Source organism: Dreissena polymorpha, chromosome 4 (genome assembly GCF_020536995.1).
Source record: "Dreissena polymorpha isolate Duluth1 chromosome 4, UMN_Dpol_1.0, whole genome shotgun sequence".
NCBI lineage: Eukaryota > Metazoa > Mollusca > Bivalvia > Myida > Dreissenidae > Dreissena > Dreissena polymorpha.
This window is the reverse complement of record NC_068358.1, coordinates 48109287-48127033: the sequence shown is the minus strand read 5'-3', so window position 1 is coordinate 48127033 and position 17747 is coordinate 48109287. Positions and strand designations below refer to the sequence as shown.

The following is a 17747-nucleotide window of genomic DNA, read 5'->3' as shown; positions in this document are numbered from 1 at the left end:
ACTGATAGATAGCTAGATAGATAGATTGATTGATTGATTGATTGATTGATTGATTGATTGATTGATTGATTGATTGATTGATTGATTGATTGATTGATTGATTGATTGATTGATTGATTTATTTATTTATTTATTTATTTATTTATTTATTTATTTATTTATTTATTATTTATTTATTTATTTATTTATTCATTTATTTATTTATTGATCTATTTATTTATTTATTTATTTATTCAATTATTTATCTTTTTATTTATTTAATTATTTATTTATTTGTGAACATCATGTTGGAATACTACTACTAATGAATACTACTCATTGAGACCTTTTCATAATAATTGACATGACGCCTGGACGATGATCGCTCCGCCCACTTAATCACGTGGCTTAGCGGTTAGCAAACCTAGACAAGCTAACACCAACATGGCTTCTCTGCCTATAGATTGCATATAGATTTATGCGATATTCCGGGTGATTTTATGGACTTTTTCACACCATATAACACTTGTAAAAGCGGTTTGTGTCATTTAGTTATTATGCAAATGCAAAATTATACGTTTATAGAGAACATCAGCTATTTATGAGTTTTTTTCGATATATTAAACACGCTCTCAAACGCTTGCGCGCTGACCGAAATCGAACCTGTTACTACGTGTAATGGGGGTATTAGCAATAAATTAACACGTCTACACTGGTATTTACCCATGTTATTTACGAAACTATTAACGAAACATTTTCCCTCGTGTATTTGACACGAAATATCGCTTTATAACTGGGATTTCGATGAAGTTTCACGCGCTTTCTGACGCCGAGTGTACCTAAATCCCACATGTTATTACGTATAAAAGTGATATTAATAATATTAAACATTGCTTATTGGACTGTATCAATCAGTATAATTGAAAGTGCAAAACAACACCACCAGTTTGATTATTGCCTGATATAAATTAGCGTTGATGAATGAAAATTCAGTGAGGCTGCTTAATAAAGCTATCAGTATCAGACGCACGGGCAGGTACCGACTACCCCCAATTTACCGCATTTATTGGTTATATCAGTAATAATTACTCTTATACATTTATCGATACGTTTTTATTAAAATAGTAACACAAAAACTCGATTTATAACGGGGATTTCGTTAAGTTACACAAAGTGGGTACCAATATTCTCTATTATTTTACATGCACAAGTGATATAATTCATACTTAATAATGCTTAGTTATTGCTTATATGACATTTCCAGTTTTTGAAATAAATTAAGGTAGCGCACCTCTAATGGGCACATATCTAAATATAATCTAAGTAATTATTTTCTTAATCAGCATCATTTCACTGAACAACATGCAAATTTTTAGGTAGGCTTTCCATGCTTTTTAAATAAATATACCGATTTTTTCAAAACCATCCCCACGCTCGGCTTTTGTCCAGTTTATTTTCACCCCTGGGGTATATAAAAGTTCCATAATTCATTCAAATTTCCAAATATGGGCAGGCAGTTGGTGTGTACAGATGCTGTAAAGGTGTTTAAAGTTTAAACAAGATGAAATAAGTATTCTTTTACAGACATTTAATTTTTACAAATTTTTATCTATGAAAGAGCGCCATGAAATGTAAGTGATTTCAGCCAAGTAAAAATTGGGTCGGTTAAAAACAAAGTGTCATAAAATTCAAAATAGTATCATTTAAGTCATATTTTAAACATAGTTTTTATAGAAACACTATATACAGCAAAAATACCAAGAAATAGACAGATTTACCGTTTACTTTTTGAAATAAAAATAAAAATGCAACATGCATGGTTCGTATTTTCAACAGTAAATCACCCAATTTCGCCATAACGTTGTTTTAATTTTAATAATTGAAGAATGTGCATAAAAATTGCAACATATTTAACAATAAATATAGCTTATATGCCATATTAAATCAAATTACGTAAGAAAATAAATAAAACGCGTCGCAAAAAAGTATACGTCGTCGGCAGGATTCGAACCTGCGCGGGAATATCCCAAAAGATTTCTAGTCTATCGCCTTAACCACTAGGCTACGGCACCTAATAGTAGGCTCTTCAACCTCCGAAGAAATCGCGGGAAATCATTAGAGGTGCGCTACCTTAATGTTCTATAAGGGGGATCTCCTCATTGAAGCTTCCACTCGCTCTTGTCAAGACCGCATTTCCACGTTGGAAATTTTTCTGGATACCGAATGTCAGAGTTACATAATCCCTATTTACACCGTTTTGCCGAAGTAAAACCCAGCATGAAGCCTAATTCATGCTGCGTTTTATTACTCTGATAGTAATGCACTTTATTGTCATTATACATGTTATTAGAAGGTGACACGTGATATCTTTTCTTAATAACGGTATCTACAGATGTGTAGACATGTGGTGTCACCAATGAACGCTTTTAATCCACACTTGGAGATCGAATGCTTTGTTCTCATTTTTTTCAACGAGTTTCGTTTATTTTGTTCGAAAAAAAAAACGGAAATGAAATATTCTTAAATTAATGCAGATAAACCTTATTTTTGCTTCTATTAATCACCTAGTAACTGACAAAACTATTAAAAACATGAAGTATTATGTGATGTTATGTGATATTCGATAATAAGATAATGTAATTATATTGTAATTGTCTTTGACAGTGTTGACGTTCAGTTGTTCGTGGGGACGACCGCTTGCATTTATCCATATCTTACACTTCGCAAGTATGCGTATCAACACATACCTGCACTTCTCAAGATCTCTTTTCGGCTTTGGAAACGATATAATGGCCTGAGGTTCGTGGGATAATCCCCCAAAGTTGCCCACAAGGGCCAGAGGTTCATAAGATAATCCCCCGCAGTTGTCCACAATGGCCTGAGGTTCATGGGATAATCCCCTGAAGTTGTCCACAATGATCTGAGGTTCATGGGAAAATCCCCTGAAGTTCCATAATGGCCTAGGTTCATGGGATTGTCACTTGAAGATGTCTACAATGGCCTGAGGTTCATGAGATTATCCCCGAAGATGTCCACAATGGCCTGAGGTTCATGAGATTATCCCCGAAGATGTCCACAATGGCCTGAGGTTCATGGGATAATCCCCGAAGTTGTCCACAATGGCCTGAGGTTCATAAGATAATCCCCCGCAGTTGTCCACAATGGCCTGAGGTTCATGAGATTATCCCCGAAGATGTCCACAATGGCCTGAGGTTCATGGGATAATCCCCGAAGATGTCCACAATGGCCTGAGGTTCATGAGATTATCCCCGAAGATGTCCACAATGGCCTGAGGTTCATGGGATAATCCCCGAAGTTGTCCACAATGGCCTGAGGTTCATGAGATTATCCCCGAAGATGTCCACAATGGCCTGAGGTTCATAAGATAATCCCCCGCAGTTGTCCACAATGGCCTGAGGTTCATGAGATTATCCCCGAAGATGTCCACAATGGCCTGAGGTTCATGGGATAATCCCCGAAGTTGTCCACAATGGCCTGAGGTTCATGAGATAATCCCCGAAGTTGTCCACAATGGCCTGAGGTTCATGAGATTATCCCCGAAGTTGCCCACAAGGGCCAGAGGTTCATGGGATAATCCCCGAAGTTGTCCACAAATGCCTGAGGTTCATGAGATTATCCCCGAAGATGTCCACAATGGCCTGAGGGCATCATCATAATCACTTGTTGATGTCAAAAAGGTTCTCGAAAAAATTCCCCGATGATGTTTCAAAAAGCCCGCTGACCGTAAGATTTTTACCGGAAGTTGTCAATATTAGTCTGATGGCATATGGATTTTAAATATACTGAGCTTGATGGAGAAATACAGCGACTTTAAAAAAATCTTTTACATTAATTTGTCATTTCCCTTCAAAATTAATCGCTTGTTTCATGCAGGTCATATTCAAGGGTACACTTTTTAAAATAAAATAATAATATGTGATAATGATAAGTATGGCAATAACTTTCTTGTTGAATAAATATTTCAATAAAGATATATAATATGTAAAATCCTGTAATAATGGAGATATTTATAATTAAAAAAACATACACACACATTTTTTCTTGCTGATTTATTCGAAATAATAGAAATAATGGAAACTATGTAACGCATTCCTTTTTCAAGTTAAATGGTCTAAATAAAATGCTTTGCACTGTTCTGTACAGGGTGGATGCTCTCCTTAAACATTTATCCTATGTTTGATAACATTGTTATAATTCTGCATATACTTTGAATCTGAACAAGCTGACCCTGCTCCGTTGATAAAATTGACATCCACAGGTTTGGGGACGACTGCTCGCTGAGGTGACATCGTCGAAAGAATGAGTCATGTGACCAGGGGGGGGGGGGGGGTCATGCGCAAACGGATGCGCACCAGGAATGTTCGGACCGGGATGCCAGTACGGTAAAACAGTTATAAATATAGAATAGCTGTAACTATATATTACTGTAAAAAAATCACCGGTTTATGTACTTCAGACACAGTATTTACTGTATTATATATTTTCTTAACTATTTTGATTAATTCTAGTGTTAGCAATGAGATCACATTTGCATGTTATTAAATTGCGGTTAAAATTGCAGAAGTTGTACATAATTTTGGTGCTCCGATTATGCAGCCAAAAGCGCATATGGACCAACTTAACGACTTAATTTTCGATAATCTGACATCGTTGTTATGTTTGCAAAATGTTAAAATGTCCAAAGTTCTTTAAAACGCATCTTACGCATTGCAAAACAATCCAGCAGGGCACGTGTACTGTATCTTATTCACACCTATGCAAATGCAAATAAATAATTATTATTTTTAAATACTGTTTACTTATTTGTGTTCAACGACCTCATTTCTTTGCCCTATTTTGATTACCTTTACATTATAACAAATGAATTATATATTTTAATGGATATCGTAATTATTTTTTTTCATTATTTATTTATTATTTTGTAAGTTGATATAGCCCACGAGAACCCTACAACGGCACGACATTCGGATAACTTACATCTTCCCCAATTCGCCGAGCTGGCTGTGGACTCTAGCCCCACAACATTCAGCTCCACACGGGAAGCAGCGTATGAAAATGGACATCCCTGGTGGAGAATGTGGTTTCCTTACAATGTGGCATTTACATACATCGAGTTCCATGTTCAAGCGGATTATGCAGGTGTGCGTGTAAATCCAAACTTTATAAAATACAGAAATATGAAAATCTCAACTTGACCGTATCTTGAAAATAATCATAGACATTATAAATCACTTCATTCGTATTTTTGAATACACAAAATATAGCAATATGTAAAAATCAAATGTCTATGTGTCCCAAAATTATGAGAAACGGAAAACACAATTATTTTTACCAAATTTTACGGGTGTCCGACATATACAGTATCAGTATATATATATAGATACTATATATATATATAGTATCATTCAAATAATTTTGTAATTTAACATATAACAAGGTTTGAAGTGTAGACAAATACAAATTACACTCTCTTACAATTACATAATAGCGCGCGAAGCTGTGAATACATTTTTTCTTAAACGATGCATACCAAATTAAGTTTAGGCCACACAAGTTTAATAAATATATTTTCGTTTTAAAAATTTTACCTTATGTTGACAAATGTCCCATTTTAAAACTTTTTTATTAGTTATTTTTTTCTTAAAAAATCTTCATGCATCGGCCTGTTTGGTTAGTTAATGGCCGAAATTCATATTTCGCATTAAAACACTCACCGTAATGAAAGTTTGCAAACATGTAAAAAAATAATATACTCACTACACAATTATTGAAATTTCGCTCCAGAACTACGTGTGCATCATTAGATTACTTTATATACTCTATTTTTTCGGTATTTTTGTTTGTTTTTACGGACAGAATAAACGAACGAACAAACACTTGTATTGACAAAGGAAAACTGCATATCCAGGACCGTTTTGAATCTTAATAATCACATTTAATGTATATTTGTTTAATATTACAGCGTTAAAAAAAGTTCTCTGTCGTTTATAAGTATAAAAAGTTTAATCAAAGTACATAGAGGATATTTGTTGGATTCGATAGAATATCGATTTTATTTCACGAGTGATCATATAAAATATTATTTTTATGATCTCGAGTGAATTAAAATCGATATTCCATAAATTTTATACTTCACCGTTAATTTACATTGTAAAAGAGTTTAACTGGATAATTTCGCTGGATTTATGACGTCATTTCGTCGAAAAAAATGTCGTCATTTCACAGTAAAACAGTGAAAGATATCGATATTTTTCACTGTTTAAAACAGTGAAATACAAGTTTTATTTCACTGATATTTCTCTATTAACCACCGGAAAGCATAAAATAAATAATGTTATGTATGGTTTATCGTTAAATTTTGTTGAACAGATGAAAAGAGGGCAAACTTAGCTAAATATATGGTCCCTTGCGGAGAAACATCCGCGGGGAACTGATAAAATATTCAAAGATATCCATAAATCATGTGCATATTTCATTTACATACAAACAAAAGATTTATCTTAGCAATATATTGTGTCACAATTTTCATAAATATTCATTTTATGTTTCTAATTATATATTATTCTTAAGATAATATTGTATAGGTGTATGTATAGCGCATACTGTAACGTTAAATTTAACAGGCGTGGTAACAGTTTACCTCGATCAAGTAAAATATATATATTATCAAACACTGAAACAAATTGAAATACAATATTTTGGATGATATAATATTGTGATTTTATTAAAGTTTTTGCAAGAAAAATCCATTTGCATTTCTTTTCAGGCAATGTGTCACAGTTTGGCGCAGGTGCTGCAAACGTTACTGATTTCGTTAATAGAGACGAATGGCCAAACGCCACCCTTTGTTACGAGACTCAATGGGATGATCACCCTATTCTACATACAAGCGGTGTCAGTACCGCCTTGGGTATATTCTGTTAGCAACACGTGGTGTGAAACACCATCCGCATTGAACTGCCGAGAAATCATACACAGCTGGTGTTGTGTGACGTGTACATCGGTCAAGGTATTTTGTTTTCAATCTCAGATATGAGTGATACATGAGTACATGTTAAAGTTCTCCTTTAAAATTCATGTCACCTTTGGTAAGCTCATAATTGGCCTCCCCTTCTGCTCTGGTTTGGCCCAAAAGGCTTGTCACTGTAAGAATAAAGCATTTGGATCTTTGTAACTAGGTACCCATGCAGATGTCAACGGCGATACACTTTAAGAGATGTCCGGTTGGTACACCCCCTTTTCAACTCGTTTTGAAAAAGACAAATATAACACTGATACATAGACACCGACGTGCCTTAAATCTAAAACCAGGCATATAATATAATCAATATATGAATATTAATGTGACCTAACTCATATAGTAACGACAATTTTAAATTTCAGTAAGATACCATGTATTCGGCATTCTCAGGATATTATCAACAATTATAATACATGTAATGACTGCGATTTATTAATTAAATACTTAGGATTTGCTTATGCGTCATAGTTGAACAATAAATGTAATTGGAAAAGTTAAACTTTTTAAAAATTAATACGAGAACTGAATTTGATAGTAAGAGTTGCAGACTGAGGAAAATACGTTGTGATTCATGAACTTGAGCAAATCGTACTTCATGTTTCCAATTGATTACAATTTTAGTTATGCATTTGGGTCACTATTTTGTTTATACCAGACACCTTTAACAAACATTTTAGCAATCACGTATTTTAAACTGTGCACCGAATCGTTGTGGATACGACTGTTCCAAAAAGTGCTACTGTCATTCACCGTTCACCCTCCAGGACAAAATAGCAGGGCACTGTCCGCACGGCTGTCTGAACGACAGTCGATGGACACACAATTGTGATAATGGTACAACATAAACATACGGTATTCTAACTACACAATCATCGCCAGCCATCGCATAAATTATAACATGTTTGCAAAGTTACAAAAATATAATTGTAATAATAATGTTACCGATTTCAAAACGTCGGTCTTGTGTTATTTTGATCGGTGAGATGTCCATAAGAAATTATTTCGAAAACGTAGAAATGTAAACGTTTTCTTTAATTAACATTTATGAATTCTTTTTTAGTTCGCAAAAATAAAAATAAAAAGCTTAAGACTTTTTTACGACGGTTTTAGGACGTTATTTTTCTCGGAAACAAAGTTGCATTTAAAGAAATGTCAATGGCGGCATGTAGGATGCTGCTTGCTCATTGACATCCCTGATCGCCCCAATCCAATATCAGCTCATTATGATATACAGTAAAGTGGTCTTGTACATTTCGTTAGCTGGATTATTAAGATACGAATTTGCTGAATGTTTTCTTAGTCACATTTATTTAAAACAAATTTTGTGTTCAGGACAAATCATTACATTCATGTTTATTGAGCTTTTTTAAATGAATTATATTGCAGTGGTACTAACAAGTGCAATTTATATTCTCGACGACAAACAAACACATCTCCATCACGTTTCCCCATTCGTAATGAGTTACCGACAAGCTATAATTATGTTCATTACGTGTGTTCTCACATTTATCACACAGATTTACATCTTTTTGGAAAAATGATTACCTTTTACTACAGTATGCCAAGCAACAGTTAGGGGTGAAGGCTGCAGTCGACATTGTGGTCATTGTATTAGAGGCACACCATGTGACGCACGAACTGGACACTGCCCGGGAGGGTGTGAGCCTGGTTACGAAGCGGAACTATGTATTACAAGTAATCTTTTCAATATTTCAAAATTCCGTAGAAGATTTAACATTGAAGTTTATGGATTATAATATTAAATGGATATGGCATTGACATATAAGATACACAGTCTGCGTAGAGAGTGCTCGATTGGACGTGGAGGTATGTGGCAAGACAGATGGTAAGTATAAATCTGGTTGTAAGCAAATCTTTAAAATGCAGATGTGCATGCAGTGCGTTCGTTCATTTATTATTGTTAACTTGAATATTTATGGATTTTAGTTAAACATGTACAATTCATATAGGTACAACGATGTCTTAGTCGTTATGCTATAGAAGACGACGCAATTCATACAGCATGCAGTTGCATAAGATCTTAAAAGCTGGTAAATAACAATTGAAATAATCTCCATCTTAAACGACGTTAATTACTGTCTGTTTTTAAAAGCTAAAAAATACCGTGTATCTTTCACACATTCTTAAGGAAAGGGACAACATATAATAAGGAATGAAATTATTGTTGTGTTGTAAGAGAATGTGGACTTTGATAGTTGAATAAATACTCTCATTGGTGGCAACCATTGCCAAGGTACGCTATGACCTTACGAGTTATTGTATGTATAAAGTGGATATAAACACAGGGTATTTAACAGGTAATATCACGATTGTATTTGCAAACAATTCAATAATCATTGCTTATTCGTCAACATAAATATTCACAATGTATTTATATCTGCAGAGTGTGACCATGGACGGTTTGGACTGAAATGTGCCGATACCTGCAGCGTAAATTGTAAAGACAGTTGTAATCACGTGACTTGTCACTGTTCTTGTAAACCTGGGTATGGAGCACCGACATGCACTGAAGGCATGTGCCACTGAAAATGTCAGTATTCACATCTAGTATCAAACAGTTAACGTTTAAATGAAAATGTTAATGTAACTTTTTAAATGTATTTATTGTTAGTTACTTGCATTTAAAGAGTGTGGACCAGGCAAGTTTGGAATGAACTGTTCTCTTAGCTGCAGCAGCCATTGTTCTTACACATGTAATCATTTGACCGGTCACTGTTATTGTGTACCAGGACATAAGGCCCCGGATTGGATTCAAGGTAGGTAAATTATCAAATATGAGACACATTTAATATCAAGCATGTCGTGTTAAAACTGAATAAATTCTTGAAATGAAATTACTTCATATTATTACCATCCGAATATCTCTTGATATAGTGGTATTTCTGTTCTGGGTGTGTTCATTTTCTTAAAAAATTGGACTCTACCAAAAAACAACCTTTTTTGGTTACAGTTGTGTCATATATTGTCTTTTTTAATACACAAAGTATTTCTTACTTTACATATGCATATAGCTGTTAGTTTGAAAATCACATTTTACATGTTAAGTTGTTTATGGTCCTTGATGGAAAATTGAGTAGAACGTCTGTAATGCTGAGCGGGCTACGGTAGCATGATATAGACTTACACTGATATTGGAATGCTTAGAGAAGAATCGCCAGAACTAATCAAGCGCCACAGTACAAAGACACTATATATAATACCATCCATATTTACTCAGGAAACATGGCCATCAAGCGCTCAGTTTGCTTCCGTGTTTTATTTACCAAAAAAAAAATTCAAAATTTTCAAAGTATTAAGTTATTGTTAAGGCAAAACATATAAACCGCTGGTAGTTACGGACCTACATAATAATTACACTTTTTAAAGTAGTAATTTATACGTTCCTGTACCCTGTGAACTTAAGTGTGAAAATATGACTTTTAGCAAATTATATTTGTGTTACAGCTTTCGATGGTTGATACATATGTTTAACATACTACCAGTATTACCTTCATACTTAAAATTGCCCCGTCCAACCCTTGACTTGCCAGTGTAAGAAAAATATGTATGCATATTTTTCGATATGTATATACAAGTGTTATACATTAATTAACAGAAACCACACGAAGTTTTTATTTCGTTAATTACATGGTACAAAATATCGGTATTAGTTTCATGTACTTCTTCATTATGTAATAGTTCAATACTTTTTGCAAAGTAAAGGGGGCACTTAAAGCGTTCATGTTTCGCAGATAGATGCCATGCTTTCATCCAGTTTTATAAAAGATTGTTTTATTTCACATGAAAAATTTGAATAAGCAGTATCATGTGATCATGTTTCAATTGTTCATATGAGAAACATTTGGTCACGCGTCTAGTAGTCTGTAGAGGGCTACTTGTAGCAATTTATAACAAAGCAATATTTATAAGAGTACTTAATACATAAACAATAATCACGTTTGGTTTATAAAATACTAATATAATGTCGCAATTAATTTATATGTAACCGAAAATGCACCACTAAGAGGTAAAGGTACAATTTGTCCTGGAATATGAGTAGTTATGTGCTATGGGGTTTTTTCTTGATAATATGAAACTGTTTAACCATGCGTTCTGAGCATTTTGATGACTGAAATCATGTGCCTAAGGTAGTGTATCGAAACGTTACATAGTTCTATTTATGTTAATTAAGTAGATTAGGAAGAACTAAGATGATAGGATATCAACTATTTTAATGTTTTGATCTGCGTTTGTCGGAAATGTACCTGTAAAAACCTTATGACATCCAGAAATTGGGTGTTTTTTTAGAGACAATTCATTTTAAAATGAGTTTAAATACTTTAGAAAGAAAACCCATTTAATAGACTGTGATATCCATAAAATCAAAAGGTAATACATTGTTTGTATTAACAAACAGCTTTCATGCAGTACATTTATTTAAATAATAGATACTCCGTTATTTTACTTCACATGTTTACTTACACATGTAGTGTATGCTTGATTGTCAGAGGCAATGTAAATCAATATAGTGTGCGATTTACTGGAAATCATTGAAAACTTATTATTGTTGGCTTTACATTGTGAAAACGAAAATTTAACAATTTATACGAATTTAATACAATTTAATACATTTGGTATTGTTTTAAAATGTTTAGGTTAAATATTAATTCAAAGTATTGACTTTCTTCATTTCTCTAAAACAATGAAAGTATACGTATGAATTAATTACATCACACAACGGAGATCTTAAAAACCACCATCGAATACACCATTATCAGTCCATAAATAAAAACGTCAAAAGCTATTTTACGATGAGAATTCAAGCAAAATATGCAACCTTGAAAAGAATAACCTTGTTGGGTTAGGTGGGCGTTCTGGTCATCAAGGTAAATCTTCGGTCAAACCCATCAACTTCGAATGATTCGTTTAAATTAATTGCCTCAATCATATTCAAACAATTTAAGATAAGCTTTTGAATAAGAATTATATTTTGAAAAGAACAACAAATATATGTTATTTAAAATCTCACTGAATGGTTTGATTTCATGCGTATAATTTGTCGATTTTACGAGGATATTTATGTATGTTTTAATTTTAAACTAAGATATTATTATCACGACCAGAGAAGAAATATTGGTAGACTAAAAAAATATATTATTTTATACACCAACATGAACTAAAAATACGAGTGTATACCTAGATCAAGTTTAATTTGTATTTCTTTCATTTCAAAGGATCTGCTAGAGCTGCAAACTTTTTTGTACTTTGACGGCACTTCTAAAGATATGGCTCTTGTATGATTCCTGTTCTCTAAATCAATCAGTTTTCATCTGATTTTTACCATCTTTCAAATATGTTAATAACCATAAAATGTAGACCGGATTTAATAACAAGCCATATCTCATCAGGCACTTGTTACCATTGAATCGCTCAAAACAGCGCTTCGACATGATTCCAACTGTCTTACTCACCGAGTTTTAATCGGATCGTAACCAATCTTTTTGAGTGTATATCATACCAGGCCCAGCAAAAGTAAATTTATTCGTAAGTAGTAGAAGTATAAAATAGTAAACAGTTACTGGTTCGCGATAAGTATACGAGATCTTATATTAATTTTTCTTTTCACTTTTATGATCAATACTATAAATTGAGTGTTCAAGATGTGCTTCTCTTTACGAAGACTAAATGTGTTGACATTATGCTCGAAAATGCACTTTCATTGCATTTATTATAAGATAAACGTTGATTATGCTATTAGACTTTTCCAAAAATGGTTCTTTGAAAAGATTTTTTTTTATATTGCCAATTGTCTGACCCTAACGGTTTGCGGGAGATAGATCTAACATGCTTTCAATGAGGTTGTTATATTGTAATTGCTATCCCCAAATACGAACTATCAAAAGCCCATTAAAAAAAAATAAAAACTACTCTTTTAATTTAGTTTGTGTAGACTAAAATGGTTTCTTGTATGTAATCTTGAATCATATCGGTCTACGCGGTATAACACAAATTGGGAAGAAAATCATATAAATAACGTCCAATCATTTAGTAGGTGTACACATGCTCAAAGGCCTATGCGTTAATGCCTTCCGAAATATTTTTATTCTGTCGTTATTCAAATCGAATACGATAAATGTAACTTTGAAACTTGTCACTTGAAAGAACAGCTGCGAGCTTGTAGAAAACCCATTTTTGGTATGAAAAAGATTTGTCCACAAAACCAAAGAAATCATAAATACTGCTAGTCCATGGTTAACTCTTGCAAACATGTGGGTCCTTTGTGGATTAAGTAAGATTTGTTGTTTTGATTTTTCATTCAATATCATGAGAACGAATTTTTCAGCAAATTCTGATATTCAGCCATACAACCTACATTTCAGAATGCGTCGCTGGTTTTTTGGGGGCTCAGAACTGCAGCAGCAATTGCAGAGACGTGTGTGATCACGTAACTGGTCATTGCACTTGCACACTGGGATATAAACAACCGAATTGCGTTGAAGGTTGTGACAAGGCTGATATTGTTATGTTCTACATCACACAATCTGTTTGTATTCTAGTTACTACATGTATATGTGAATTTACATGACATATTTAAATTCCAAAAGGGGTATAGAAACCAACACAAAACAAATATTGGTATATTGGAATATAATTAAACCATATTAAAGGTTAAAAGGTGCGGTTTATAGTCTGCTTCGATAACGTATGCATCTTCAGCCGACTTCGACATTTTACCCCCCCACCCCCGATCACTGGGATTTAAGTCGTCCGTTTACATATGGCGCCGAAGGCAGCCACGGCACATTGACTTATTTCCCTAACAGGTACCCATTTATACACCTGGGTGGAGAGAAGCAACCGTGGGATTATTTTTTTGCTCAGAAAAATCCAGTGCCCCGAGCGGGATTCGAACCAGGGACCTTCCGATCCTACCAGCATCCTACCACTAGACCACTGTCTCCACTTTAATATTTAACAACATTCGTTACAAACTCAAACGTGCAGTGTAATGACTGGTTTTTGTTATTTCTTTATGGTATCTTTAAGTTTATATAGGAACACTCTCTGCTTGCATCATTTTTGATTACATTTGTTATCATACTTGAGTATTGTTTTTATATCTTTTTAAGTTGCTAAATATTAATTGCCTTTTTCACATTTCACGTGTGCAGAGCATGTTTATCTAATCCTTACCCTAGCCCTAAACTGGAACTTTATGTATATAATTTGTACATGCCGATTACAAAAGTGCACGTGGATATTTTCAAAAGACGACTATCAAGAAATGCAAGCTTTACTGAACGTATTTCGAACATTCAAGGAACATATCAATCACCACAAACAAGCAGTTGAATACAAGAAGAACATTACTCGTATTTTTAAAGGTTTGCGTACATTTTTTTCCAGAACAATAATGCACATGTGAAACTATAAAACCAAGTCTCTGCAAATGATTCAACATCATTTTCTTAAACATATGTATTATGATTGTGATGTATATATTTAAAATACTAGTGACACAGTGTTTTCTATGCAAGAGAACACTGTCGGACCTATTTATATCTGTGTTAAACTTGTTTCTTTATAATGTAAACATTCTAATGAAGAAGTGTTTCCAAACAATAACAACTTGTGTCACAGTCATGTTGATAAATGAAAACAATATATATTTACAATGTTCTGTATTGTTTACAAATTATTGCTGTTTTTGCTTTATTTGTATCAACCTTCAGTACCAGTACTCGTATATATTTCATCGTAATAATCATTCAGGTAATGTTCTACTTATATTATCAATAAACTCGATGCACACATTTATACACTTCTTTAGAATTAAATATGCTTTTCATGTAGTACGCACATTCAAAAAAACGTTTAACAGTCGAATTTCCTGGAATTGTGTTGAACCTGTATCGTTGTTTATAGTACGACTTTCATAAGAATATATCAAATCCACAAACCAAAAATTATAGCCACGAAATAACTCTTAAGTTATGTGTTTATGACATGTGTTCACAAACACATTTTCATTTGTCATTATTATATTTTGTGGCAATTTCATTCTGTATACTCGTTACGTTTCTTTTGAATTAAAAGCCTCTCCTGTACATTAAAATGCAAACACAATTTTTCTATTTTGATCCAATCATAGACGCAACTTATGCGTCAGAATAGAGGTTGGTGATGAAATTCCGAAAGCATGACTACACAAATATTCTTAATTGATGTAACCATTTATAAGGGTGCCATATGCAAAATGCATGATTCGTATTTTCAGCAATAAATCACTCAATTTATCCACAGCATTGTTTTAATTTTAAAAATTGAAGAATGTGCATAAAAATTGCACCAAATTTAACAATCAAAATAGCTCATATGTTTTATTCAAACAAATTACGTCTAGAAAAGAAATAAAACACGTCGCAAAAAGTATGCTTAAAGATTTCTAATCTATCGCCTTAACCTATTGCTATTGGCCACGACAACTTCACATTGGTACCTGCTTAAATAAGATATCCATAAGTACACAGGTACAAAGGCTTTTCGATATTTGAAGAAATCGCGGGAAATCATAACGGGTGCGCTACCTTAAGATTTTAATGAAACTTAAATCTTGGTATCAGTTTGGGGCACTTGCTAGCACAGAAATGAACGTTATCAATAAACGGCTTAGCAATGGAATGTTCATTTTGAAGATCGCAATCCGAGGAGTGTGTGGTTTGATTCCTGAACCGGCATCCTAATGTTTCTTTAGACTTGTCTTGAAATAATTTTACGTTGATTTTGCACCTAAATTTGAGTTTAAAAAGAGCAGTTAATTAACATTTATGGCGTTGTTTAAGAAAAAGACAAGTCACAGACTACAGATAAATATGAACCATTAACAAAGGACAATAACCGTGCAATAACTGTAGCAAGAGTTACAATTCTTGGGCATTGTACCTTCCTTTGATTTAATAGTTTTCAACTACGAAGTTTCGTAGTAATACATCTGATAGTTTTCGAGTAATGTCAGGAAAAAGAAACCCGATGGCCGCACGAACGGCGAGACGGGCACTCGAATCAGGTATACATCCCTCTGACATAATTCTTGAGCACGGGTTTAATTTAGTCAGCAAGCACTCTTTTTGCGAACCTTATGTGGCAGTTATATGCCACTATACACATTTGAGTGTTTTAAAACAAAACTAAACAAAATTGAGCTGTTACAAGCAGCAAATATATAACACAAAATGTTAAGGTTGAATCATATATACAACAACTTACAAATTTCATTGTTTCGATTATTTTCCAAATATTTTATGGATAGCAATGAAATTGTTTATGGAAAGATGTAGCTCGCTGTTCACTCTCAGAGTACAGTTTTATACTATTGCATTATTGAATACATATGTTTCATAATTGATTTTTTTCATCTGCACAGAAATCGGAGAGTACCAACACCAAAACATCCCACACAATGCACAATAATACGGTGGCATAGAGGAACATTCATTTGTCTTTTTTTAAATTGCTCTCCTCTTTTTTCTATCTCGTGGCCACGAGTTAGCTATGTCGTGAACACGAGATAGAAAAAAAGAGGAGTGCAAAACTAAATAAAAGCGGCGTAAAATTAAAAAACGAGCGGTGCAGTAAACAAAGGCAGAGTGCATTAAACAAAAGTGGAGAGAATTTTCGCTATCTCGAGATCCCGAGTTAGTAAGCCAATCAAATTTTGCGTAACATGTGTAAATATTCTGTACGCATATATATAGCTGGTCAAAGCAGGCAAGGCTCTGATATAACATAACATACTACTATTAGTACTACTATTACTACTACTACTGCTGTTGTTGTTGTTGTTGCTGCTGTTACTTCTACTACTGCTGCTACTACTACTACTACTACTACTACTACTACTACTACTACTACTACTACTACTACTACTACTACTACTACTACTACTACTACTTCTACTACTACTACTACTACTCCTCTATGCCACCGTACATTAATGATCTAACTTGATTTGTGTTAATTTTCCCTGCCTAACGGTTTTCTGCTTTTGTGAAAGTATATTTTAACAGATTTTGTTTTTAAAAGTATTAATGTTGAGTCCCATACCACAAATTTGAAATAATATCATGCCGAATAGGTTCAAAAGGTCGTCTCTAAGCAACAATAAAACTCATTAAAATCGGACTATCATTAACCATTTTAATAGTTCACACAATGTGTTTCTTTACACGAGATATCGTGTGATGCCTCTTGATTGAATCGATAAAGTACACTTCGTTCGTACCGAGTGAACGGTATAGTATGAATTTCATTCACACCAAGAGCTTTCAAGCGTAAAGATATTAACATATATGTGTTTCAAACGAATTAGTGTTAACATCCTTTTCCTACATAACAACTTATGCGATTTCTGCATACATATAATTATTTTCTATGGACATGGACTTTACATGTCTTGAATATTTAGATTAAAACATTTTTTCTAAAGAGCCCAAACATAAAATTAAATAAAAAAGATATAGATGAAGAAAAATCAATAATAATTTCCACTGGGATTTCAACATGGGTCCTCAGATAAAACCTGCCATCCGGACTTTTATATTGCATGATGAACTTGGCACACTTAACAACAACGATCAAGGTGTTGTCACAAAATTTAACGAACCAACAAAAATACTCCAAACTTTTCAAACATATTGCGTTTGTAAAGCTTTATAATTTTAATTCT

At 33.5% G+C, this 17747-nt stretch overlaps 1 protein-coding gene across 1 annotated transcript in view; it reads right to left on the bottom strand.

Moving 5' to 3' along the window:
- LOC127880130 (pyroglutamyl-peptidase 1-like) overlaps positions 1 to 17747 on the bottom strand; it is a 483820-nt gene that overhangs the window by 197108 nt on the left and 268965 nt on the right. The window lies entirely within an intron of this gene.